The 7963-nt window shown below is 41.3% G+C and overlaps 1 pseudogene; it reads right to left on the reverse strand.

The window, feature by feature from the left end:
* Window positions 1-251: 251 nt before the first annotated feature.
* On the reverse strand, window positions 252-6867 carry LOC102739579 (ribosome biogenesis protein NSA2 homolog pseudogene; annotated as a pseudogene).
* Between the last annotated feature and the right edge of the window lie 1096 nt (window positions 6868-7963).

Consider the following 7963-nt stretch of genomic DNA (forward strand, 5'->3'; position numbering starts at 1 on the left):
ATCAATGAGGATGTGAATTAAGCAGTGGAAGTGGAAGGGGCAAGGAAGGATGAGGATCTCCTGTTTTTTTGTTTTTTGTAAAATTTGTCTATTTTAATTTTTTTTTTTTACAATAGAATAAATAGTTCTCTCAATGATTGCAGACAAATAAAACTGCTTGGTAGTATTCAGAAACATCACAGTAATGGCGGTTTTCCTGACTGGTGTACTATTTTCAATAATCCTAAGGAGTTACTTGTATGAAACTGCTGTCAAAGCAATAAGACTGCATTTATGCATCTATCATTTTCAGGACTGTTGGTGACCTGGGCATATTTTCCCCCAGTAACCTCACCTCCTTGTGTCACAACACCCAACTCACTCACATTCACCTTGATGGCCAGACATTTAGTAATAACACTCAAAGTTGTACATAGTGGGAATGAGAGATTCTTCTTGACACTAAGTATTGGCAGGCAAAAGGTGGCTTCCAGTTCAGGATGTGTTGTGGGCCTTTTTGAAAAGTAAGTCCATTGGCCTAATGAATCTTTCATATTTAGGTGGTTTTTGAGTTAAGCCATTTCCAACGTAGGCTACTTAGTAACCATCCTCTTCCACGCTTTCTTCTTTCTCTTTCCTGTTCAAATAACTTTGAACACTTCTGTTTCTCCCTGGGCATGAGCTCTTGGCAGAGGAACTTCCCATTTTCCCACTATCTATTTTCATTTTTGTTAATCATATTGGAAATCACTTTAGCATGGACCGTCCCTCTCTCTCCAGCAGATATGCAGGTACTGCTCCTTGTGGAGTCTATTCATCATTCTTTTGTTTGGGGTTTCTCTCTTCATGCATCGTTTTTTTTTAAAGATTTTATTTATTTATTTGATAGAGAGAGAGTACAAGTAGGCAGAGCGGCAGGCAGAGGGAGAGGGAGAAGGAGGCTCTCCAGCTGAGCGGGGAGCCCAATGCGGTACTCAGGACTCGATCCCAGGACCCTGAGATCATGACCTGAGCTGAAGGCAGACACTTAATGATTGAACCATCCAGGTGCCCCTCTCTTCATGCACCTTGATAATCTTTTTCATTTGTCTTTTCTCAGCATGGTGCTGTTTATGGCAGAGCTTAACTTTTTGACCATCTTTTTTGCCTTCCTTGAACATTCATGAACCTCTCTGACCTTCTTTCTTTACCTTTTTCTCATGGTAATCCAAACAATATCCATAGCATTTATGGTGTAATTCAATATATTCATTTTGTGGCACGGTGACGGCCGCCAGGTATAGGGTGGGATGTGAAGAAGCTCTCAATTTTCAGGTGTCAGAGACCCAGGAGCTGACTCCATGCAACCTGCAACAGGAAAGGGCAGAATCTTCTGGTTTCAAATTGACATTTCTGCTTACTTTCTGTAAAAATATCACTGAAGCACTAAGAAGGACTAGAATAAAATATGCATTCCATCACTGGTAAAACTAGGAAAACACACATAATCCCAAGCCACAACATATAAATAAGATGAAAACTATATGGGATGTTGGGAATTGATTTAGCAGAGCAGAGAAAGCTTAAAACAAACAAACTTAAGTGTCTGTGGATGGGTATATTAGTGAGAAGCAATCCTATTCACTCTGAAGAACCCAGAAGAGATGAAAAGCCCAGAGGTATCAGGTGCAAAGAAGGTAGACATGTGTTATAATTGAAGAGGCTAATACGTTGAACATCTGTAAAAGTATCAGTTCAAGCTCTAGGACCCAACTCTGCCCAGCCCGGTGACTACCCCTCTCTCACTTTGGTGGGAGAGAAGAGATTTATTCTTGAGAGCAATTGAACCCAGGACCTTTGAGTTCAGAGACAGCAGGCTTGGCAGAGGGCTTGGGGGAGGTGGCCAACTGAAAAGACAGGAAATACATGAAAGGCTGCATCCTGAATAGTGAGGCACTCAGTCCCCTTCACCTACCCCAGAATACCAGCTGCCACACTTACACCCTCAGGAGAGGAGAATGGATTGTCCTCTGGAGAATCTCAATGGCCCTGGCAGCAGAGGGGGTAGAGAAACACACACACACACACACACACACACGTATATTTCCCCATGGAAAAAACATCCTGTCCATAGGTTGAACTCCAGTAGTCATTAAGCTTGCCCAATCATGGAAGACTTCCAATCAGTCTTCCAATCATTTTAGTCTTAAAACTGAACAGAAGGGGGGCGCCTGGGTGCCTCAGTTGGTTAAGCATTTGCCTTCAGCTCAGGTCATAATCCCAGGGTTCTGGGATTGAGCCCCATCAGGCTCTCTGCTCAGTGGGGAGTCTCCTTCTTCCTCTCCCTCTGTGCTCTCTCTCTTTCTCTCACTCTCTCTCAAGTAAATAAATATAATCTTTAAAAAAATGAACAGAAGGTAGGAGTTCCTGGGTGGCTCAGTCTGTTAAGCATCTGACACTTGATTTCAGCTCAGGTCATGATCTCAGGGTCGTAGAAGTGAGCCCCTCATCGGTCTCTGTGCCCAGAGGGAACTCTACTTGAGATTCTTCCTCTCCCTCAGTCCCTCCCCCTGCTCTCTCTCTCTCAAATAAATAAATAAATCTTCTAAAAAAAATGAACAGAAGGAAAATGGTCTAGATTTTTGAGAAAGGCCTACAACATAAAAAACAGAGAGAAAAGAAAAAACTAGGAGAAGAAATTTAATTTTTTTTAAAGATTTTATTTATTTATTTGAGAGAGAATGAGAGACAGAGAGCACGAGAGGGAAGAGGGTCAGAAGGCGAAGCAGACCCCCCGCTGAGCAGGGACCCCAATGTGGGACTCGATCCCGGGACTCCAGGATCATGACCTGAGCCGAAGGCAGTCGCTTAACCAACTGAGCCACCCAGGCGCCCAAGAAAATTAATTTTAAAGAAAGCAGTAATTAGCATCCTCAGAGAAACAAGGATGCTATAAAAAAGGTACAATAACAGAATGAAAAAAAAGCTTTTGGAAATTAGCAATATAACTAAAATTAAAAATTCAAAAGAAGAGTTGGAAGATTAAGTTGGAGAAATCCCACTGAAGTAGAACACAGACAAAGATATTAATAATTATATGGAAAAGATAAGGAAATTGGAAGATTCTTCCTCTGATAGCAAACCAAGTGAGGTCATAGAAATATGGAACAGAGAAAAGGGATAAAACAAAGAAATAATTTGATGATATTTTGGAAAACCAAAGTACCAAGGTATCTAGATTAAAAGTCCAAAAAGTGTTCCTGCCAAAACAAACCTTTTAAAAGGCTGCACCAAGACACATCCTCATGAAATTTCAGTACACCAAGGATAAAGAATTAATAGAAAAATGTTCCAGACCAAAAAAAACAACAACAAACAAACAGGTTACATACAAAAGTTTACTAATTAACAGCTAGCTACCCTGGAAGCTAGAAGAGAAGGGAGAACTACATTCAGTATTATGAAGAAAAATTATTTCTTATATTCTAGGAATATACAGTTATCAAACTATCATGATGTATGATGATAGAATAAAGATTTTTTATAATTACAAAAATCTCAACAAACCTAACTCTATTGTATCATGTCTAAAGAAACTGCTAGGCAATATGTTCTACCAAACAAGAAAAGAGGAAGCATGAGGTCCAAGAAAGGAAAGGAGTGAAGGGAATGCCCAGGTTAGTGGTAAAGGGAAGTCTCAGAATAAGAGGTATGTAGCTGACCTGGACAGTAAACAGTTCATAGAACAGGAAGACTTCAGACTCCAGGAGACAACTCTCTTGGGGGGATGCAGAGTAGGGATATAAATGATAGCAAACTGCATTTAAGAAGTTGTTGGAGGAAATGGGGAGATTAAGCCAGTCATCAATACATAAAATACTAAGAAAATGGAAAAAAAAAAAAAAAGAAAGCAGCTATTAACCATGTGAGAAACTAAAGTTGAATAAGGAAATGGAAAAAAAAGAGACAACTATTAACCATGTGAAAAAACAAAGTTGAACAAGGAAGCAGCCATTATATTAGTATATGTGCTGCCGAAGCGAGCACAGAAGCAGCCATTATAATAGCCAATATAATATAACTACTTGACACAGCAGTAAACAGCTTTTTATGTGTTTAAGGTAGATATTGAATACTGACTGAAATGAAATTGTGATATAACTGTACAGATAAAAAGATAAAAGAGGAGAAGTCATATAGAGGGGTTGGAGGAGTTTGAGAGAGCTAAGTAATCATGCATTATCAGAGGACATCAATACATTATAACTGATATTGGAGAATCAAGAAAAAGCAGTACAGTCTTATTTAGATTCATAAAAGTAAATATTAGTAGAAATGGCTAAAAGAATTGACTGGTTACAACTAGACTAGGCTACCATATACGGTGGTTGTGCATTTCACAACACAGAGTGTTTAAGTGGTATCCCCAAAGTTGACTTTTGCACAACCTGCGCAGCCTTATGCAGCAGTTCTGCCTCCTGGGGTCAGGACCAGCGTGGGGGCAGGCTGATGTGAGAAAGGGACTGCTCTACCCAGTTACAAACATGTTAACCCTATTTGCCTTTTAAAATTATGTGTTTAGGGGCACCTGGGTGGCTCAGTCAGTTAAGCGGCTGCCTTCGGCTCAGGTCATGATCCCAGGGTCCTGGGATCGAGCCCCGCGTCAGGCTCCCTGCTCAGTGGAGAGTCTGCTTCTCCCTCTCTCTCTGCCTGCTTGTGCTCTCTCTCTATCTCTCTGTCAAATAAATAAATAAAATCTTAAAAAAAAATAAAAAATAAAAAAATAAAATTATGTGTTTGATTTTTAAAAATCTAAAGTAGAAAGGACAGAACTGTACACTAAACAGATTAAATTTTAATCTGCATAATTAAAACTTAATACAAAAATTTAAATAAATTTAAAATTGTCTTCAAAATAAAAAATAAAACAAAATGAAATGAAATGAAATAAAAAAGAGGCGAGTACAGATTTGAGACATACATCTTTAAAAGCTCATTGGGATTTGGCAGCCTCTGAAGGATAGGCAGATGAAGAGGAGACAGTAAAGATTGTGGAGAATAATCAGTTAAATAGGGAGGAGAAAAAAGAAAGGAACTTAGTATCCTAGCCCTCAAAGAGTTACCAGAGGAGGTAATGGCCAACAGCGCCACATGCTGGTGAGGGGGAATTACAAGGTCTCTGGCATCAGAGGTCCTGGCCCTGAGTCTAACCCAGCTCTGCCAACCTCCAAGTGGTGGTATCCTCACCAAAAAAAAAAGGTGATGACGATAATAACCTCATAGTACCCTTCTGCTGCTGCTTTCATGAAATACAGAATGACAAGCTTGCTGGAGTAAGAAATCCTTTCCAGCACCCAGTTTTACTTCTTGGCGCTACCCTCTTCAAACTAATCCAAGTATTATCTGGGGGAAAGGGCTATGCTATTGAAAATTAATTTTATTTTCAAAGTTATGGGAATTATTTCCAAGGCCCCTGAGAAGATATATTTTTTTTTTTTAAGTTTGACAGGTCAGGCTTCACTTCCTTGAAGTTGGGATTTCAGAGGCTCCTGGAGAATGCCATGGAAACTCTCTGACCCTGAGGACTAGGTATAGGGGACCAGGTAGGCAAACCAATTTCCTTCCCGCTGCAGGACTCCAGCTGCAAGATTAGCTTCCCCTCCCCTGGAACTAGACACAGAACAGGGGCATGCATGTGGTACTGTCTCAACTCAGTCTGGGCCTGGCTTTCAGAGAAGACAGATTGGATCTTGAGCCTGGAGGCATTGAGCCTAGAGCCTGAAACCAGGAAGGAGCAAGAAATATCTGGGAGGAGGAAGAAGCTGGAGTGGAGGGCTGTTCCCAAATCACCAAAATCCCTATCTTCTTCTAGCTTCATAAAGGAGGCCCCCTTACCGTGACCAGACCCTGTAAAACTGCACGTGGCTGTTGAGGAAACCCCAACCCAACTCTCTTCTGGCATCTGTCATTCCCAAGGGAATGCCTTCTGCTTAACCTGCTGTTGGGCTTCATGGAATTCAAAAGCAGCATAAAAAAAAAGACAGTTTTATAGAGCATACCCTATGCCAGGTACTGTTTTCAGCACTTTACTTACTTTTAACTTTTGTACAGAGGAGGGCAATGAGGCACAAAGAGGTTAAACAACTAGTCTGATACTACAGACAGGCCAAATATTAGAGGCAGGCCCCCGTGAACACTAGACTCTCTAGCATAGCCTCACGATCCTCAGCAACCAGTTGAGAAGCGGAGGTTCCTCCCCTCCTCAAAAACCTGCGATGATTCCCACTGACTTTTGGATAGAGTATCCAGGGTTCTTGGTATTCAAGGTTCTTTCTTCATAATGCCTTCCTACCTTTCTAATGTCATCTACACTATCTAGCCACAAACCGATGTGCCTGCTACACTGAGCTTCTCACTCTTCTGAACTGCCCTGAATTCTCACACCTTTGGGCTTTGGCCATTCCTTCATCCTAAAGTGCAGAGTAGTAGAGTGAGGGCAAATAGATGGGATTTGGAATTAAACTGATCTGTATGTGTTTAGTCTCTTTCCAGTTGTGGCAAAGATTGCTAGTTATCTTCTGGATATCCATTCTCCTTGTATCTAGAAATAACAGAACCTGATTTTTGATGGACACATTATTATCTTTTTTTATTATGTTCAGTTAGCCAATATATAGTACATCATTAGTTTTTGATGGAGTGTTCAACGATTCATTACTTGCATCTAACACCCGACACATTATTATCTAAGACTGTTTGATCATGTGACTTTTAGCCAATGATAGCTAGGTGAAAATGTTGTGTGGAGTTTCTGGAGGTTTTGTATATTGGAATAGTTGCGGTTTCTTCCTCCTTCCTCCATCCTGCTCCTTAGAGCACAGGTGTGATACCTGGAGCTCCAGCAGCCATCTTGCACCACAGAGATGAGGTCCACATACGAGGGATGCTGGGGCAGAGAGCCTAAAAAATCCTGGGTCTATTGGTCAGGGTCAGCCCTGAATTACCTGCCTTTGGACTTCTATCTCATTTAAGCTTCTATTTTTCAGATGTTTGTTATTGGTAGTTAATCCTACCCTTAAGTGATATACTAGGTAGCAACACTTACCTTTCTGGGTCTAAACCTCAGCAGTGAAATGGAGAGAATTATACCACTTGGTAATGGTGGAAAATAAATGACCTAACATGAAAAAAAATGCTATATTTGCTGGCAGGCTGGGAGAGATATTTTTGGGAAGGGGAGCATTTCAGGATTGAGCAAGTCATGCCACAGCTGTTCCTACATATTTCCCTGAGCCAAGCGCCCTGAGTTTTACTTCACCCAGTCACTGGGTGGCTTAATGCTTTAGTAAGGAGTCAGTGGACCAGGTGACATTTGGGGGCCATCCAAAATTTAAATAAAGCAAAAGTCTCTCTACATTTACTCTTGTCCATGTCTATGGACAATCCTGGTAGAATATGGCTCCCTTTCTTTAGATACCATGTGAAGACCATGACAATTCTCTCTAGGAACTTTCCAGCCATCATAGATCTGCATATGTAGCCTTTCTGTCTCTCTTTCTTCTCCCTTGCTTCTCTCTCTCTTTGTCTTCTCTTTGTTCCTGTCTCTGCCTCTTTCTCTGTGGGACTAAGAGAGGGATATAAGAGATAGCAAAGGAATGAAGCAGCGTGAGGATCTTAGGGATGGTGGGCTCAAGAATTTCTAAACAGGCTGAACCTGAACTGGTTAAACAGACCTCTTTGGGGTTTAACCACAGTAGATCTCTTGCTCTTTTTTTAGGGGGGTGGGGAAAGGGCAGAGAGAGAACCCCAGGCAGGCTCCACCACCAGCATGGAGCCTGATGTGGGGCTCGATCCCATAACCCTAAGCCCATGACCTGAGCTGAAATCAAGAATCAGATAACCAGGCGCCCACTTGCTCTTTTTAAACGTTCCAAGCACTTTCAAAATTCAACGTCTCATGTCAATTTCTTCCTTTGACTGAAGTGCCCCCTATTCCTGGTTTGCT

Source organism: Leptonychotes weddellii, chromosome 4, assembly GCF_054177405.1.
Source record: "Leptonychotes weddellii isolate Sample4059 chromosome 4, ASM5417740v2, whole genome shotgun sequence".
In the NCBI taxonomy this organism is placed as follows: Eukaryota; Metazoa; Chordata; class Mammalia; order Carnivora; family Phocidae; genus Leptonychotes; species Leptonychotes weddellii.